The sequence below is a fragment of the Phyllopteryx taeniolatus genome, chromosome 6, assembly GCF_024500385.1.
Source record: "Phyllopteryx taeniolatus isolate TA_2022b chromosome 6, UOR_Ptae_1.2, whole genome shotgun sequence".
NCBI lineage: Eukaryota > Metazoa > Chordata > Actinopteri > Syngnathiformes > Syngnathidae > Phyllopteryx > Phyllopteryx taeniolatus.
In genome coordinates, this window is record NC_084507.1 from 21,111,272 (window position 1) to 21,132,302 (window position 21,031).

The 21,031-nt window shown below is 42.0% G+C and overlaps 1 protein-coding gene across 7 annotated transcripts in view; it reads right to left on the reverse strand.

Moving 5' to 3' along the window:
- The window catches only part of sema6e (sema domain, transmembrane domain (TM), and cytoplasmic domain, (semaphorin) 6E), a 137,912-nt gene extending 118,413 nt beyond the window's left edge, over nucleotides 1-19,499 (reverse strand). For 6 of the 7 annotated variants that reach the window (XM_061775541.1, XM_061775535.1, XM_061775538.1 and 3 more), the window contains exon 1: nucleotides 19,284-19,499. The gene's annotated coding sequence lies outside the window, so the exon portion shown is untranslated. The remainder of the gene's footprint in view (nucleotides 1-19,283) is intronic. The other variant, XM_061775542.1, reaches the window with a different exon arrangement.
- Nucleotides 19,500-21,031: the final 1,532 nt, after the last annotated feature.

Sequence of the window (21,031 nt, forward strand, 5' to 3'; positions counted from 1 at the left end):
CTTTCTCATCATTTACAGTAATTATCTTCAGACAATGCATTACGAAACAAATCTCTGAATTCACTTTACAGGGTCTTTAAGCAATTTTCTCAGTCACCAATATCATCTCCAGTCCAAAACGAGGCGAGCATGATGCGGAATTCTGGTTCATCATCTTTTTGCTCATGTTCCTTTCTTCCACTTCTCAGGAGCATCAGTCAGCAGCATCATGTCAAGTGACCATGTGATCACCTGGCAAACCCTGGGAACCTCCAAATAAACTCTGCACATTCCTCACTCCCGCCATCAGGATTCTACCTAAGCTAACAGCCATCTTTTTGTGCCACCCAAAATAAAGTCTTCATTTAGAGAGGTTCCAGGTGGCCACGATCCTTCGCCACCTCGAGGGAAGTCTCTCCAGCTGAACCTAGCCCTCCGAACCCCCAACTTGCACCTTCCTTCCAGCAGCGCTTCGCTAATATTTATTCATATCCCCCTTCAGTCAGCTATGACATGAGCGGCGTCGGGAAGCCTTGTTCCCGCCACAGAAAGTGTAAATGGTGGGCTGGGGGCAGTGCAATTAGCATAGCGTAATTACAAGACGTGGCCCATCATTTGGCCCGGAGCCTCCCCCACGCCAGTGACTGCCACTCCATGATCGCCGAGATGAATGTCGGAATTCAGGCTGTTAGTTTAACTGATGGTGCATTCGGGGCCGTAATAAGTGCGGGTGGCTCTCCGCCACTTTCCAGAGAGTATTATCATGCTAATACCAGCGAGGAAGAGATACACCGCAAAGTAACACAAAAAAATTAATACATTATGGAGAATGGAAAGGAGACAAAGAGGCCGGCGTGTTGCTTGTTCACCGGTCGCTTGCTTGCCGCTCCCTCCACAGGCGGGGAGACAAATGGACTCGGACACTTGGTTCATTAAGTGAACATGGCCTAATTAAAAATATCTCACCGGTGAACAAGCAACCTGCACCTCCTTGCTCATATCATTTTATTAAAAGAGCAGCTCCGATGGGTGGGCAAGTGGAACATCATTTCCGCCATTTCAACGAGACAACCATTTACAATTAGAGAAGTAGTTTATCAAACACTACACCATGAGTCAATGTGATCAGGGCGAGCTGTTTGAAGTCAGTCAGGATCCGTCATGTCCGATGAAGTCAAAACTGATAAAGAGAGCATTGATTGGAACATCTGGATCCTGATTAGGAATGAATTGACTTTAAAAGTAAAAACTTCTGCCAAAGCCTGGCAAATTGTTAGTTAAATTCACTCAAATAAAATCTAACAGAACTGAATAAGCTTAAAAATGATTTACGGTAATATTCATGCAAGAAGAAGCAATAACAATACAGCGAAAGCAGTTCACAGTAATTGTTTGAAGAATAATAATTAAAAATTGTAAGTTACACACACAATTGACCGTGCATCTGACGACCATTTGTCATTCAGTTAAATTTAATCAAAAAGGGACTATCCAATCACAAACATACTCAACAGTCTAAATCAGTCATTAGTAAGCATGTGTGAGAAATGAAAGATATGCATAAGACTAAACAAAAAAAAATAAAATCTGACTGTATACATTTTCCATCATTCACTCAACAATTTTGACTTTAACCTGTTTTTTAATTGTTGGCGATCACTCACATGAGAATGGAAAAACGTCGATTTTAATCGATTAATTCTAGTTTATTTCTTCGAACAAACATTTTTGTGTGTGGGTCCTGTAGTTTAAAGCGCGTCCCCGCTGACGTGCACTACTTGGACTAAAAACATGGCAGCGAACAAAGAGAAGCTAGTTTACAAAAGCAGAGTAAGCTTTGCCAACTTAGCATTTTTTCCAACCCCTCTAACGAGTATCAAAAAAAAAAAGAAAAGAGATACTAATTCCCACTAAGAAACAACATGAGCGGAATCATTTCCACATCGTTTTTGGTATGACAAGAAAGGAGCCCAGCGGAAGGCAATCGCAGAGTCAATCGCATTGCACCTTGTGAAAGATGTACCACCCCTCAGTATGTTAAACGTAGTGACTATTCCATATCTTGGAAACTTTTGACCCAAGATGTATGCCTCCAAGCTGAAAATAGTTTGCAGAGTTCGACATAGCTTGATGGTTAACATCAGTGTGTAGTGGTAGAAATGGACCAAAGTTTTATTACTAACTAGCAATTGCGATAGAAGTATACACCTCAGTCCACTTGCGTCATTGGGCTAGTTTTTAGCCCTGCCTAAAACATCTGGACAACTGAGAAGGTGACGACTCCTTTAGTTTAATAATCTCAACAATTCAGTACTAAATTGCTCTTAGTCGTTGCACAGGTTTTCAGCGCTTATCTTCCAATGTTTCATGTATTTAAAACTAAAACACGGAAATGACTACAGTCCCTTTAAAACACCCCTCACCACAATCACTTTGGATCATCTTTACAGACATCTGAACATGGGGTCTTTGTTGACTTGCATCAGAAGGGAGGAATTGGGCTCTTATCAGTATGCGTGGATACATAATTCATAACATTAAATTCATCTAGCAACAACAAAGCAAATAATTATGAAAAACAATGATTCACTTCTTTATATCAGATTGTAGGCATACTAGGCAATCAAGCGCTGATTAGACAGAAGTGGGACAGAGTGATATCATCATATGATTGTATTGAGTGGTGGGAACTGGAGGCACAACAATAAGGCATTATGAAAAAGGATTTTTTTTTTTATTTTTTTTATAATTTGTCATGTGAGGAATACAGGTCGTTCAAATCAAGACATTCAATCACATGATGACGTGACTCCAATGTTGACAGCAAACATTTGTTTGCAAAACGTGTGATTGGAAAAAAGCTACAGATGAGGCACGCAGATTAAATTGACTTTAATTAAAGCATAAGACGCCCAAGCAACGTGTTCTGTGTGTCAATGACTCAACACACTGATCGTCTCATCAACAGAATGAAAGCTTGTTCCCGGAGTAGGTAAAACAACATTTATGCACATGATACAGAACCCAGGACAAACTATCAGTAAAAGTCAGGTTTCCACCCAGTGGATCAGTTCTGTTCTGATCAGGTAAGTCCTATCTATTGTGTGTAGATAGACTGTAGAATAGTAATAGCTTCGTAAGGCATGACATGATATCGTACTAGCAAGACAATATAAAATGTGACAGTAAAACACGTACAAAATGATAACACTCACAAGGAACATTGAGCAGACGCGAAGACTGAAATAACTACGTGACTGCAGAGTCTAGTCACTCACTATGCCACTCCCCTCAAAGGCTCACAATCCACGTGACGTACTTGTGTGTGTGTCAATACTATAAAACCAGTTTGTTTACATTCTTTCTATTATGTTTTATGACTTTTTATATAATACATCCATCCATTTTCCTCCGCTTATCAGAGGTCGGTTCACAGGGACAGCAGCCTCAACAGGGAAACCCAGACTTCCCTCTCCCCAGCCACTTCCTCCGAGGCGTTCCCAGGCCAGCCTGGAGACAGTCTCTCCAGCGTGTCCTGTGTCGTCCCCGGGGTCTCCTCCCGGTGGGACGTTCCCGGAACACCTCACCAGGGAGGCGTCCAGGAGGCATCCTAATCAGATGCCCGAGCCACCTCATCTGGCTCCTCTCAATGCGGAGGAGCAGCGGCTATACTCTGAGCCCCTCCCGGATGACCGAGCTTCTCACCCTATAGCTAAGGGAGAGCCCGGACACCCTGCGGAGGAAACTCATTTCGGCCGCTTGTATCCGGGATCTTGTACTTTCGGTCACGACCCACAGCTCGGGACCATAGGTTAGGGTAGGAACGTAGATCGACCGGTAAATCGAGAGCTTCGCCTTTCGGCTTAGCTGCTTCTTCACCACAACGGACTGATACAAAGTCCGCATCGTTGCAGACGCTGCACCGATCCGCCTGTCGATCTCCTGTTCGATTCTTCCCTCACTCGTGAACAAGACCCCAAGATACTTGCACTCCTCCACTTGGGGCATCCCCAACCCACAGGCACTCCACCCTTTTCTGACTGAGGACCAGATTTGGAGGTGCTGATTCTCATCCCAGCCGCTTCACACTTGGCTGCGAAACGCTCCAGTGAGAGTTGGAGATCACGGCTTGATGAAGCCAACAGAACCACATCATCTGCAAAAAGCAGAGATGCAATACTGAGCCCACCAAACCGGACCCCCTCTACGCCTCGGCTGCGCCTAGAAATTCTGTCCATAAAAGTTTGGTGACAAAGGGCAGCCTTGGTGGAGGTCCAACCCTCACCGGTGACCTGCGTCCAGGCAAGAGAAAACGCAATCCAATTATTTTTCTCGTCATAGGGGTCTTTGGAGCCGTGCTTTGTTTGGTCCCTCACCTAGGAACTGTTTGTCATGGGTGACCCTGCCAGGGGCATAAAGCCCCAGACAACTTAGCTCCTAGGATCATTGGGGCACACAAACCCCTCCACCACGATAAGGTGACGGCTCAAGGAGGGGTTTATACAATAATGGGATTTAAAATTGTTTAATTATTATTAAAAACAAAAATCGTGGTGCTTTTGGGGGGGGGGGTACAGATTCATGGCATTTCAATCCATTGTCAATTTTAATGACGACAATGGGCTCTTTGCATTTAATATACCGCGTTCGTTGGCGAAATACAGATTAATGTTAGTATCAACATTTACAGTTAAACAAAAAAAATCTAAGAACGTGTTCTATGTGCATTCGGTTTGTTTTTTGTTTTATTATTATTTGTGTCAAATAAAGTGACACAGACATGGGAAGTGTACAGGCTATCTGCTTCAGATCCATGAAGCACAACGAAAAAAGCTCACAGTACTCATATAGAGCTGCTTAATGTTATTGGTAGATTGCCCCCCCCCCCCCCCCCCCCCCCCTCTTACTTTAATAGGACCGAATGTAATCATCGGATCTTTGTAATCTCTAACTAGTCTATTTCTCTTTTTAATTTAATGTTTTTGTGCACTGTGGTGTCTCGGAAAGCAGCAGGTTCTGGGGTTAGGGTTAAATACCTGTGTATAAGAAATTATTTTATCAATATTTTGTTATTTACAATAAATAAACTAACCGATTTAATGAAATGAATGAATTAGAAATTAAGACATCTTTACCAATTTAAGGGGGGGAAAATGTCATTTTAACACAACACATTTCACATTCAAATTTATTCTAATATTACAATATTCCATCTAGATGGACTCTTGATGTCAATGCTAGATCAGATGGATTAAAAAATTATGTTCAGTACTTCTCATTCATAAATCCTCATTGTCATAACCAACGGCATTTTAACCATTGGTTCACATTCAATTCCTCAACGAGGAAGAAAAGTGACAAATCCCCATCGACCAATGGACAAACAGCAGAATGTTAACTCCACAAGACAACTAAAATCCTGTTACACTGCTTGCTTTTCCCAGCTTTTTCCTCAGTCTATGCCATTTATTAAGAACACCGAAGGGAGAATGTCAAGTTGAGCTGCCAGTTTTCAGATAGATAATTTCTGGATATTCTGTTATAGTGCAGAATTTCTGTTCCGTGTAAAAGTGAAAGATTGTCCACTGCGACCAACAAAGTGGTGCTGGAAACTGTGACAGCTTTTAGGCGAACACCTAGGGACTCTCTGCAATGGAAATGCAATAAATTGTGTACCGTATCAATGTAAACTGAACCGTACCGCTTGATGAAGCGAGGCTTGCTACAAACAGAACAAGTCGGACAAGTCATTTTACTTCAAGTACAATCTGTAAAGTGTAATCTGTCATCCTTTGTGTTTTAATGGCAAACATTTGTTGAGGCCTAACTTGGGATCATTGGGGACTGATCTACGAATTGTGAACGGCTCTTCCAGGACTCGTGCTGCATACAGAACATAATATTCAGTATGCCACAAAGACCTGAGTCAATTATTCCCAACAATCCCTGGAAATAATTTCCATAACAATCTACTTTTATTGTTGATCTTTATCAATGTCAAGTATTTGACTTTCCACATGGCAAACATCACAGTGAACGTTCATCTCAATCTTTGATATACAACTCTGGAATAAAACTATGGACAATATAACAAAGCTATGGACTAAGACGATATTGAATAAAAGGAGGAAATTTAACTTTTGCATAAGATGATGGAATAACAATTTTAAAAAAATTGAATTAGCGACATCCCTATCCAATTTTTACACTTGCGATCCGATACAGATATTGCAGCCTTGAATTTTGGCCGATATCGGTCCGATCCGATATCAGATATAAACTTGGAATGTTACAAAAGCGGCACGGTGGATGACTGGTTAGAGCGTCAGCCTCACTGTTCTGAGGACCCGGGTTCAATCCCCGGCCCCGCCTGTGTGGAGTTTGCATGTTCTCCCCGTGCCTGCGTGGGTTTTCTCCGGGCACTCCGGTTTCCTCCCACATCCCAAAAACATGCATTAATTGGAGACTCTAAATTGCCCGTAGGTTCCAGCACGCCCGCGACCCTAGTGAGGAGAAGCGGCTCAGAAAATAGATGGATGGATGGAATGTTACAAAAGGCTTTATGAGGTGATATTTCTCAAACAGAGAATAATCTGCAACAGTAGGTATGAGAAAAACTGACCCATTATTAACAATGAGTTGCATACAGTAACTAAAATAAGAATATACTACAATTGAATAAAATGACTAAAAATGAAATCCTGAAAAATAAAACCAATAAAAATGGATGCTTAAATTGCAACATAACCACTGCTTAACCTCATCATATTCTACATTTGAATATATTAAATAAGAAATTAATTAGAGAACCATGAAAAAATCTCAAATACAAATTATACTTTTAAAGTACAAAATAATGAAAGTTCAATTCGTTTTTTGTTTTGTTTTATTTACTGTCAATATATGGTGGGAACATTTGCTTTCTCCATGTACAGCAATACACTTGAACGTCTTGAAGCAACTGGGGTTCAGTTTTAGTAAGTTGGAGTAAGTCTATGGAACACAAGTATGGAATGAAATGCTGGAATAAGAAAACTATGCAATAAGATTGGAAGAAACCTATGGAGTAAAACTAAAACCATGGAATAAGACAATGGGATAAAACTACAGAATAAATCCATGGAACAAGACAATGGAATAAAACTATGGAGTAGTGCTAAAAAAATAAAATTAAAAAAATGTTCTAAAACCATGGGACAAGACTATGGAACACAAGTACTGAATAAAACACTGGAACAAGACCAAGGAATTATGGGATAGAGCTGGATCAAAACGACTTGACTAAAACCAATAACACTCGGGGTTACAAGTACGGGTGGAACACTGGAATAAAACCATGGGATAAAGCTATGAAATAGATCTGGAATAAAATGATGGACGAGTAACATGAAATAAGACCATGGAAAAAAGGATGGAATAGAGCTCGAATAATACAATGCATTTAGACCATGGAATCATTCTACAAAATGCAAGTATGTCATAAAAGCTGGAATAAGACCCTGGAATGAAACTATGGAATAGAACTGCAATAAAACAATAGACTAAAAACACAATGGCATACAAGTATAGGAATAAATTGTTGGATTAAAACCATGGAACAAAATGATAGAAAAAGACTGAAGAATAAAACCAGGGCAGGGAACAGAGTTGGAATAATATAATGGAATAGGAATAGGATTATGGAGTATAGACTGAAACGCTGGAATACGACCATGGAAAAGAGCTGGAATAAATCAATGGACTAAAACCATGAAATAAGACTATAGATTACAAGTAAAGAATGAAACGCTGGCATACAACCTTGGAATAAAACTATGCAATAGAGCTGGAATAAAATGGACTAAAACTATGGAATAAACTAATAAAAGAATGGACTAAAACTCTCGAATGATACAATGGAACGTGACTCAGGCAGAAACCTACGGGACAAAAAAGTCTCAATACAAGTAAATCATAAAAAGACTATGGAAAACATCTATGCGATAAAAGTATGGCAGAAAACTCTTTCACTAGTGTCAATTTGACACTTTTGTCAGACCTGTTGTCGAGGGAGAGGTGTGGGGGGTGTTTTGAACTTGTTGGACGTCTGCCTGGTCGGAATTCATGTGACAGAGAGTGAACCCCTCTCCTCACCACCTCCATAACACCGCACGTCCCTCCCCCTCCTCCCTCCCTTCAAATATCCGTTTAAAAATAGCCCGAGACGTATGGAAAGCAGCCCGGAGTTCTGAGAAGGAGCGAGCTGACTTCCAAGGCAAATATTGTGCACATATGGCGAATGTTAAAGAAATATGCTAATAAAAAATGGAAGTATTACACACCATACACGATCTGCTCAACACTTTCCACTCTTAATCAGGGACGCTCATCTTTGCAGGGAACGTATGGAAAATGTCATGTCTTTGATCGAAATAGCAGCGTGCCTGGAGTCCCTGCCTACCCATCAAATGTAAAATTAAACAACCAAGTAAATCTTTGCTTATCTGACCATTTCTGAAAATGTATCTGAAACAATAGTAACGTCACAAATTGGATAATTAACATGAGAGACTGGCTGAAGTTCCAGAGCAAGAGAACCACTTAGATGTTTTGACTGCAGCACTATCATGTCAAAGCCAAAAGGTAAGCAGAGCTGCGGTGTGAGCACAGATTAGGGTTAGCTTCTGATAAAAATTTTGTATTGTGGGGCTAAGTGTTCGATGTCATGCGCCACACTGCGCCATTCATTGACACATTTATTTTAATGGCTTGGTGATGAAATGTTGCATGTCATAATGCAATGGGACCTTTATGGATGCTCCCTTTTAGCGTACGTGTGTGTGGGCGGGATATTGTTAAATTAGCCAGCGATGTCTTCGGACTCGGACGTGTTATTTGATGCAATATTAATTACTATTAATTATTACTATTAACTCTTACTATTAGCAATATTAACAACAATGGCTTCTAAAATGCGGCACCTGATTGCTCCGTGATGAAGTGCGTCTGTGTTTGGTGATGTGTACATGCAAATAGACTAGAACAGCAGCTCTCTAACTTTTACACCAAGTACCACCTTAAAAAATATTTAGCTCTCTACGTACTGCAATAATTTGGTGTGTGACGTAGCAATCCTAAGCGTTCATCAGAAACGAGGGGTTTTTATTCCTGAGAATTACACTTGCAATTATGTAAGTCACTGTGACATTAGTCTGAACAATAACACTGTTGAAATATACGAAAATAAAAAAATACTTCATGATTCAATGAAAATGTATTTCCCAAATAAATAACTGCACTTAAATATTTAAAATCGAACCGTTCTTACAGATTGAAGGCAAATGTAAAAGTTAAATACAACCGAACTGCACTTGGAAAAATGTTTTACATGAAAAGTAACACTACTGTACTGGATGAAACAAGCATCATTCTAATGTTTGACTGGATTTCTTGTTATATGTTGTAAATTTGATTTATTTCAGCAAATCATTTGCATACCACTAGACGAAGTCCACGTACCACACTGAGAGTCATTGCACCAAAACATTTCTCGTTGTAATCATCCTGCTTTTATTTCGGAATTTGAACTTGACAATCTGTGTTTTGGCATGTTATGTTTTGTGTGGGTTTTCTCCAGGTACTCTGGTTTCCTCCCACATCCCAAAGACATGCGGTGTAGGTTAATTGAATACTCTAAATTGCCTGTAGGTGTGACAGTGAGTGCAAATGGTTGTTTTTTTTCTTCTGTGTGCTCTGCGATTGGCTGGCGACCAGTTCAGGGTGTACTCCGCCTCTCGCCCGAAGATTGCTGGGATAGGCTCCAGCACGCCCGCGACCCTAGTGAGGAGAAGCGGAACAGTAGATGAATGGATTCATCTTTTCCATTTGTGGTGTTTTAAGCTTGATTTTTGTCTTTTCACTCAATCTTGTTTTGAAACCATTATTTCTTTGCCTCTAGTCTGTTTAGTACACTCTTGTTTTCCACACTCTGGGCTTTGGTTCCACTAGCACACACAATCAGCCAGCGAGTTCCAATTGTCATCCTAACAAAAATCTGGACTCGCCACTGACCTGCTCCTCAAATAAGCCAATTTTACAATGGCAGAAAATGTCCTGTATGAAAAATGTCTATAATTGTTGATCCTTGGGGTATTTTCATAAAAATATATCACAGATATTTTATGAGTCACCTGGGAACTGCTTTGAATTGTGAAAACAAAGCCTAATGTCTCTCAATTTGCAACAAGATGAATGACTGTAGAAGTCAAAGGTAAAAGTGTCTATTTGTGGACAGAGACCTCATTATGGCTTCTCTCTATGAAAGATTACATTAAATACGTGACGAGGGAGGCGACGGGCGCAGAGAAGAGAAGTCATTTTGGACTTTTAATTTCTTGCTTGGTTTCACATCTGCGGGCCATAAAAAAAGCTTCATTTTGTGAGACGGCATAGTGACTCCTCCCCTTCACGCTGTTATGCTAATTGCTTTAGCAGAGATGTGACAATTGCTTTTGTCTTCATCGACAGCTTTTCTCAAACCCTCAAACTTTCTTTTCCGATGGCACGAAGACTGACTTTTCACGCAAAATTCATTATAGACACTTGCTCAGAGACCCCCTTACACGACACACGCCAATTGTCAAAAATCAATCAATCAATCATCTTCTGCTGGAAAAGTGACCTTTGAGAACATCACTTTCCGGTCCATAATGTTAAACACTGTGACATTTGATGTCACCTAATTACATCACACAAGGTCTCAATATGATTTGGCATTTAATCAAGAAAACTTCTTTTAACCCTACTGTTACATCTGCATCTATCTGTAGTACAAAAATCTATTATAAATTACTTAAAAGGAAGAAAATTACAAAATAAGGTTAGCATAAGTTTTCTACTTGTTTCAAAAAATTTCTTAAAGGGAAAGGAAACCCACTTTTCACCTGAGTACATATGTGCTACCACTAATCAAAATGGTATTCTGGTTAATGTTACGCTCCTGGAGTAAGAATTAAACTGAATAATTCATTAATCTCCACCAATCTAATTTTGGACAATATCACCTTCTGCTGACGACTGAAATCAACGTCACAACTCCCCCCGCGATGGTTGTGCATGTCATTTTTCCAACCTTAGGCAATTGTGTTATTGGGCTAATGATTTGTATGTTTAATAAACTGCTTAAAGTGCATCAACAAATGTAGCTCTCTTTCTCACATCACTCAAGCGGTGGCATATCAGAAGCTTAAATTTGGGCCCACAATGCAAAGCAAAAAATAAATAAATATGGACCCAACGATGGCTCGTAACTAAAAATTCATTTACGTTGGGGCACATATAAATGAAGGTAACACTGTAATAAAAAAACAAGGTACTCTTGAAAATGGGTCAATTTAACAACTTAACAGGCACGTTAAAGATACAAAGCATTAAAATAAACAAGACAGTGTATCAAGCTCAAAAGCATTAACTTCAGTCAACATTAAAGGATATTGGAAAAACAGGAAAAATACATCGCTAATGTTGAACAAATCTTCAGAAATTGTCAGCCAGCATGCATGACAAACATCAGCATCAGAAATTGTTTAGACATCTACTTTGATTTTTCTTTGGCTTTTTTTGCATTTAGCAAGTGATCAAAGCAGCGGGAGCTTGAAAACTTGGTGCGGAGCAACAAAGCAAATCAATAAGCAAGAGTGTACGCCGCTGGCTATTCCCTCGCACGCCAGCTTCGTTTTTTTTCCACGCCGCGCCTCAGTTGTCGCCCGCGACGACACCAAGTGAGCAAGCGGACATGCTGACATATTCTTGTCCAGGTTTTAAATAAATGTGGCGGAGGTGCATTGTGGGTGGAGCACTTTGTCATCAAGCAATCATGCTGGCAAGCCAAAACACACACACACACACACACACGATCTAATTACACTAACTCAGTGCGGTTATGACGGACACCGCAGAGGTGTGTATACTTTGGCTTGGGTGGTTACCGTGGTTACCCAGATCTAACCACTGCACTTCACAATGCTTGTCCTATGCCCTGACAAAAATGTCACATAGGGCTGGACGATGTGGCCTTAAAGTAAAAATAATAATAATTTTTTAAAATCCCTTCACGTATACAAAAAGCATATTACAATGACATTATTTAAAACTAGTTTTACTGTTGTTGTTGTTTTTTTACCCTTCTGGGTTTTACTTTTTCTCCTCACAACAAACAACCTATGAATAGCAACTTGACAAGATTTCCCAAACATGAGAGCCTGTAAAAATGCTGAATCTGGTTGGAATGCCTACTTCAACCAGAGTAAAACGCACCAAGAAGTTTGAAAATCCAATGATTGGTTATGGACAAATGTTTTTGTGTCGAAAAAAAAAAGCCTTATTGGGCAACATTTTTGTGCTTCATATTGGATTAGCCCGGCATGGTGACCGACTGGTTAGCACATCTGCCTCAGAGTTCTGGGGACCGGGGTTCAAATCCCAGCCCCACTTGTGTGAAGTTTGCATGTTCTCCCCGTGCTTGGGTGAGTTTTCTCCGGGCACTCCGGTTTCCTCCCACATCCCAAAAACATGCGTGGTAGGTTGATTGAAGACTCTAAATTGCCCGTAGGTGTGAATGTGAGCGCGAATGGTTGTTTGTTTCTATGTGCCCTGCGATTGGCTGGCGACCGTTTCAGGGTGTACCCCGCCTCTCGCCCAAAGATAGCTGGGATAGGCTACAGCAGCCCGCAACCCTAGTGAGGATAAGCGGTAAAGAAAATGGATGGATATTCGATTTACACAGTATAACTTTATTATTTCTCAACATATATCCTCAACCTTTTTGTTTCATCTGCTAGTCAGGGAACCCCTTCTCTGATTGGCTATCAAGTTCAGTTGAAAATATCCACAAACAAGTTGGTATTAGCTGAACTTCCGCGGGATTCTCCGAGTTGACATCCAACTTACAGTGATGTTCCAAATGGCGAGTACCGAGTACGTTAAAAACTGCACTTAAATAGCACAAAATGGAACATTATTCGTGAGAAGTAAAATAGATTTTGTAATTTAGGGATCAATTGTTTTTTTTGGTGAATTTGTTATTTTATTGATGTTTGAAGTGCTCATTCCATGCTTTTTAGAAAATTTCACAAAGATGGCAGCCACTTGTCACGTTGCTGCTTTGAAACAAGTTTTGGACCCAACATCAGGTTTCACCGAAATAATAGAAATCAATATTTTTTCCTTTACAGAAAAAGGGAAAATAAGCACTTCCTCATTGGAAAAACAATTCCCTTTTCTCCAAACATGTATGAAAGCATGATACTTAAGAAATCAATATTGTCAATGATCAACTATTTAACATCAGAAAATGTATCCATGTAGATTCTCAATCATTCAGGACACGGTAATCGCCAAAGGTTGAACTCAACTGGGCTCTTCTTGTTTGTTGAAGACGTTTCCCCTTCTTCAGTTCTAAATTTGAGATGTGGAGTCTCCCTTTTTACATCTCTGGTGGGTGTATCCACTGGGCATGGTCACAATAGGGTTGTCCTGGGACCTCTCCCCAAGATCGTCTCGATTGAAAGAGTAGCCCCCAATGAGCCGTTTTTCCATCAGGCAGGTGAACGACTGGTTGCAATGCAAATCACTCACGAGCCACGCCTGGCAACAACAACAACCCTATTGTGACCATCTCCAAGGGAGACACCTACCAGACACATAAACAGGGATACTCTACAGCTAGAGTCTTTTGGATTGAAGATGAAACATCTTCAACAAACAAGAAGAGTCCAGTTGCCTCGATTCAATCTTTACAGATTATAAAAGGAGCAGTCCAGCTGCCCAGATCAGCTTGTCCATACGTGAGAGTAACACCACACTTCCTCTAGCTCTTTTAAGCACATTTCTGATGTACAGCTGAAAAGGTGAGCAGGATTGAGGTCGAGAGTTATTTTTTGAAACGTAGTTGCTAGAGGTGTCGGGAAAGTCGTTAATGTGTCAACACTTACTACGCTTTTGTAGACGAGCTCCACTCTGTTCGCCACCATGTTGCTAGTGTAAGCAGTTCACATCAGCGGTTTGAACTACGGAATGCTACGGAAGGCTAAAACAAACAAACAGACAAACTTGAATTCATCAATGACATCGATTAATTGTCTCGCCCTCAGATCACGTGACAGGCCGGCCCGCCGACAAGGGGTTAACGCTTTCGCGCCACAGAAACTGAGCCCGTCTGGACTGGATGCTCCAATGCCTGACACTCAGCCAACTTTGTGGTCCACAGCCAACCACCATCTTTTCCTGTTCGGCCTCGGATTGAACACCAAGCGCACGCAAACCACCAAGCGGTCGGAAGAGGGGAAGCTGCTACTGCTGCCATGTTTGCAGAAGAGCAGCGGCAGTTAAAAGCCAACATGGACGACAGTTGACACCATGTCCTGGAAGACATGCTGCCTTTCTGTTTTGCTGTATTCTGTTTGTACGTTTTGCTGCTTCATGTCTGTCAAACGAGCAGTGGTTTGAAGGTTTATAATCACCATAACAGCAATGCTAATTTGCCTTAGCCCGTCTATGACACATTATTTGTTAGCATTAATACAGCGGAATATTATTAGACAAAATTATATGGTGTGGTTGAACATCCATGCATTTTCTGAGCTGCTTCTCCTCACTAGGTTCACGGGCGTGCTGGAGCCTATCCCAGCTGTCATCGGGCGGGAGGCGGGGTACACCCTGAACTGTGAGGCTGACGCTCTAACCAGTCGGCTACCGTGTCGCCGTGGTTGAACATAAAATGTTAATTCTCTTTTTGTGTGTCAGTTAGCAAACTTGAATTGGCAGTGACAAACATCTTGAAGAAAGCATGCTTTTCCCCTTATTTGAAAAACTAAGCACTCAAGAGCGCCAAGAAACAAACGTTTGGGAGGGGTGAAACAATAAAGTTGTTAATATGGTCCTCTAAATCGCAGACTATGGCGGTTAGGTCTGGAACAAATGCTCCCACACTTTCGACATTTTGGCTTTTTTATCAGGTTTCTCCTCTTCTTTGTTGCGTTTAACAGCGGTTTGCAAACTATAATAATGCATAATACTCGTCGTCGCCATCTTCCCGCTCCTTGAATCAAATATTTGCACTTCGCTGCAGCCTCCTTTTCCTCACATGATGACATAAGCAAATTGTCCTCGAGTGTCTGCCCCATTGAGCTTTACAACTCATTCCTGCCATTGTCAGGCAGCCACTGTAGTATCAAACTGGGAGGGTGGGCAGTGAATGAGTAAAATAAGTGAACCCCCAAGGGAGAGAAAAATGCTCAAACATTTTCTGTACTCAAAGTAATCAAAAAACTCAAGTAGTGCATTTAATATCTGTGAGCGAGTTGTTCTAAATTTTGCCAGATTTTGATGTAACAGGGACACAAATTTACATATTCACCCTACAGCGAGTTTGCCCCCCATGACTTGGCAGATAGGCTGGCCATAGATCCAGAACCACTTTCAAGCCGCAACACTGAAGCACTATCACCACGAACCAAAAGTAAGAAGAGCTGCAGATTCGCACCGCATACTGAAATGATTGGCTAAGTTGCGCATGCGGCGGAAATAGGTATTCACGTTTGCTAATGTGTTGGCTGTATGAGCCACACACATCTGCAACACTAATTGGCAAATTGTAATTCAGTGGCTTGGTGATGAAGTGCTGCATTCAACAGTGAAAATACAATAGAATATTCATAGGTGCTCGCTATATAGAGATAGAGAAATACAGATTTGTGGAGTCCTGGATTTTCCCAAACAGACACGCGTTCCCTTCAACACCAAGCGCTCTGATTGGCCGCCTCATTGCGAAAGACGACAGCGGGTCATTAGTGGAATAAATTACATCTGCCGCCTTCTTTCCTTGCGATTTTAAAAGCGCTTCAACAACTTCTCGTTTTACCGAGCTTGAAATGCTTCCATGTTTCAGACCCACACGCCCACCTGGATGGCATTTCCTCCAACTCCATGTTCCCCAAGGGCCTCCCCGACCGCCCTCCTGCTGCCTTCTTCCCCAAGTCGTCCTCCCTGCTTAGGAGGCTAATTTCAACCACCATTACCTCGAGGGCCGTTAAGGAGACGCCATCTGCAGCAGAGGACCCCCTAAAGAAAAACTCAACGCCAGGGATGGAAATGGTAAGTAAAATTCCATGCGAGGATTAACACTCCATTAGCGGTACTGACTGAGATGGTGACTAATCAGAGCTCGGGGAAGTCATGTGACATAAACATGGAAGTTTACATCACAGCAGCGCAATCTGGGGGGATGGAACAAAGCTCCGAAAAACCCAACACCAGGGATGGAAATGGGAACTAAAATTGCACGCAGGGATTAACACTCCATTAGCCACACAGAGTGGGAAGGCAACCAATCAGAGGCCGGGAAGTCACGTGATATCAACATGGACAACATAGTATCTCACATTTGTTGCCAGCTCTTTTGACACTAATAGCTATGTGTTGAGCTGTTTTGAGGGGACAGTAAATGTACACTGTTATACAAGCTGTACACTAACTAATTGTCATTGTAGCAAAATCCCACTACCTCACTCTCATCCCATGAAAAGATATAAAATTAGGAATGTCCCGTTCATATTTTTTGCAGCAGAGTCCAAGTCTTTGATTTTAAGTATCCGCCGATACTGAGTCTCGATCCGACACATATAACTACGAAAACTCAACTTAATATTTCAAAGAACCAAAAAAACAAAAACATTGTAATAATTTGTAACAAGTAAAATAATATTTAAAAGTATGCGTAAACTACAATATGTATTTACCAAATATAAATAATTTTGGTAATCCTAATTGAGCCAAAACAGGGAAATTTCAGTCTGATATCATGTCAGACAGTCAAGGGGGGAAAATGACTATCTGGTGTTCCTGCTGCGCGTGCCTTGGCCTCTGAGGGGCAGTGTGATGCGATGCATGCATGAAGCTGCACGTTTGCCGTTAAAAGATGGACGAATGTTGCGATAAAACAATTTAACACATTTTAGTGTTGTTATATTACCTGTACAAATAGTCGTTATTTCAAGGTAAATCCCAACCGTGATCTAATGCTAATTCTAGCTAGCCCGTCAATGGGGTTTCCCATCGACTGTTAGCATTAAGCTGATGATTACTAAAACGATCGTGTGTCTGGTATTTAAATATAAAATGCGTGTAATTCTATTTGTTGCGCATTTAGTTTAACAGTAAACTACACCTGGGGTGTCATTAATCACGCTCAGGGAGGGCAGAGACTGTTTGTGTGTGAGTTTCATGCACACAACACAGCGTTTCCGTGTCACTTTCAGTCACTGTACCGGTACTAAAAATACAGAAAAAAGTTACATTTTTGTTTTTATATAAAACGAAGCTATTACTGGTTCATTTGGCAAGATCCTTGCACCTTTGGATTATTTCGTCACTTTGTGACATTTAAGATGTCAGAAAATGAATGAAAAATGAATCTTTTTCACCCGATCTTGATTAGCTGAAAATCACGTGATCGACCCCGATCTTTGATCCCGTGATCAGATCGGGACATCCCTAAATAAGCATTTGTATAAAACTGTGAGGAATGTACTCACTTTTGTGAGCTAATGTATGTCAAGTGAGCACAATCTGAGAAGCCGAAACAAATTGGCCTGCTGAATGAAAGGATGGATGAATGCTGAATGGAAATGGGAACTAAAATTAACCACGAGGATTAACTCTCCATTGACTGCGGCGACTCCCGCTGTCTTCAGAATTAGTTGCAACTTAAACAGCTACTCGGGGGAATCAAGACCAAACCGTGCCACAAATACATAAAATCTGCGAGTAATTGACACCCCTCCTAAAAGAGCTTTACGACTGCCTACAGATGCCACAAGATAACAGTAATACTTTTGTCGAAGTCCTTGGCACGCCGCAAGATGGCAGCAAAGCAATACTTGAGCCTGAGCAAAAATAAATCAGCAAATAAGTGAGTTTTTCATCAAAAAAACAAACAAGAAAATGTGAATTTATGAATGCCAAATTTTGAAGAGGGAGACGTTCACTGGATTGCAAATTGGGACTGTTTATTTTATCAATACAATTTCAAATTTGTCTTCAAAGGATAAGCGTTCTGGCCCTTGTTGACATCAGCCCTTTTCTGTCCTCTTGATTGGTTGGTGAGAGCAAAACCTGTTACAGCCAACTTAGACTAGCAAAATGTGTGGAGCAATCTCCTACACACATTTTGGTGTGCCTGTAGCAGATTGCTGCACACATTTTGGTGTGCGTGTAGCAGATTGCTGCACACATTTTGTGTGCGTGTAGCAGATTGCTACACACATTTTGTGTGCCTGTAGCAGATTGCTACACACATTTTGTGTGCGTGTGTTTTTGTCATGTTATTGGACAAATACCAACTGTGAACTGCTCCAGTTGATTAACGTAGGACAGTACATGCTTTCTTATTGCGTTTTTTGGATAGTACTGATGGTTTGTAGAATTAAGACGTGATACTGGTAACATGAAAAGGTGGATTAAATCGGCTAAGTCTTCACTGAAGGCCCAGGTGCCAAATGCACGGCCCGCCACTGCGCCAGCACGATTAATGAAGACAGAACAACTTGATGGACTGCTGAATGCCGAATGGAAGTTGCCTCCAGTCAAGCGAAAAAAATGGATCCAAGCGGAACCCGAGCTCGCCATCATATAACCGTGATGTCACTGCTGCAGCAGCAGCAGCAGCAGCAGGAGCAGACGGCGTCGCCAGGTCCAAACACAGGCGAATTCTCCCGGGGAATGAGGTGACAACTTGAACAGCAGCCACAGCAGCCACAGCAGCAACAGTGACTTGTGCACGCGCACTGACGGCTGCCTGCGCGTGCACAAAGACAGGCTGACCCGTTCTCAGCATCTTCTTCAGCTGCACAACTGGAAGCTCCCTTGCTCTTTTTTTTTTTTATTATTTTTTTATTTTTTTCGTGCAGCAGCAGAACAAAAGCTGCGGAGGACAATGAGCTCATCGAGCCGCTTGGACCTGGCGGGTCCAAGTAAGCTATACATGCAGGAAAACATTCAGAAACGAGAGTTTAAAAAAAAAAAAAAAAAAAAAAAAAAAAAAGTCATTAGATGTGAAGCCACAGTGCTGAGTGGACACATTGTGGAGTCAGATGCTTCTCATTAGCGTCACATTCGCAAAGTTGCGGACGTGGACGCTGGTGGCATAGGAGACCGGAGACCGGAGACCCCCCCCCCCCACCCAAAAAAAAAATAAAAACAGACAAAACAATGGAAGCCATTGATGAAAACAATGCGAACATGTAGCGTAGAAAAAGTGTTCGTCTTACCTTCTTCCTTGACGGTCGCGTAGCAGACACGCACACAATATCACTCAACTGTTCGTTAGCGCTCTTGCTTGTCAGCTGTTTATTACCATGACGTTACGTCAAGTTAACGTTTCAGTGAGTTTGCGCTCCACGCGAGGTTCCGTATCCCACAAAGTGTCCTCGCGCACTGACCACAGTCGCCACACTCGACTCGAGCGAACTAGACTGAGACAAGACCACAAGCAGGAGCACAGGCTGAGGATACGCCCCCCTCACTGGAGAGGGACAGGCCATCCGGCCAATCACAGCAGAGTATAGCGAATTTATCTGCTTTCTTATTGGTCTTGTGGGTTAACCCCCGCCCCCCTCACCCTTATTAGCGCCGCTCACTTCTCATCCAGATGTTAAATGTCTGACTGTGTCGGCCTTTTTGAACGGACGCCAGCCAATCAGAGCGCAACGAATGCAAGCTTTAAATTCAGACCTAACACCTGAACTTAACGAGCTCGGTCAAGTGATTGGGCTTGTTTTAGCCCGTTCGGTGGAAAGTAATAAATGATATATTATATTATATTATCTATCCATCCATCCATCCATTTTCTGAGCCACTTCTCCTCTCTAGGGTCGCGGGCGTGCTGGAGCCTATCCCAGCTATCATCGGGCATGAGGCGGGGTACACCCTGAACTGGTTGCCAGCCAATCGCAGGGCACGTACAAACAAACAACCATTCGCACTCACAGTCACACCTACGGGCAATTTAGAGTCTCCAATTAATGCATGTTTTTGGGATGTGGGAGGAAACCGGAGTGCACGGAGAAAACCCACGCAGGCACGGGGAGAACATGCAAACTCCACACTGGCGAGGCCGGGGATTGAACCCGGGTCCTCAGAACTGTGAGGCTGACGCTCTAACCAGTCATCTACCGTGCCGCCTATATTATATTATATTATATTATATTATATTATATTATATTTCAAATTAAATGACATGAAATAAGGGTTATTCGCAAAAAAACGTCCGCACTGGGCAAAACAGGTCGAAGGTTCAGGTGACTGACAGAAGCAAGAGAGCGGGACAAAGCAACAGGGGTTATGCGCGACCAACATCCACATTTGGAAAAACTGGTCAAAGCATTTACTTTCGGCTCGGGTAAATGGCGGAGCCCTGTAGCAGTAGACCGGCACAAAGCATCTGTCGGAACTTAAATCTGTGTCTTCAGCAGCCACCAGCTTGAGCTACACAATGTGTAAGCTCAGGAACGTTGGTAGACAAAGTAGCATGCATTTTTCAGGTCGAAGTAGTGGTATGTGATTGACAGTTGAGTGGGGCGTGGCTTCAGCGCATTCGGGGGACTAGTGATGGGCACGGCAGTTCTTTTGAGTGTACTGAATCATGCGAATCAATTCATTAAAAAGATTCGTTCACTGAATCGTTCAGTTCTTTTTCACAAAATCATTCAAGTGCTCATTCAGTTAATGATCCATCCCTGAGGTTCACGGTCACTCCACACGTCCACTGAAGGACTATGCGTTGTTGTTGTCATGTATTGTAAACTAGGAAAGGCGGGGAGATTATTTAAAAAAAAAACAATTCGGCTAAATTATCACTTACCTATGTCTCTCTCAGCAAGCTCTGAACATGCGTCCAGCGAGCTCAGTTACCGAACCTCCTTCGGCGTCCCCTGACGTCCAGCTAGGCTGTCGCCAGCCGGCATGACTTCTGGATTCCGCTGTGGGCTTTCTGCTCAGTCACCTTACTGTTATTGTC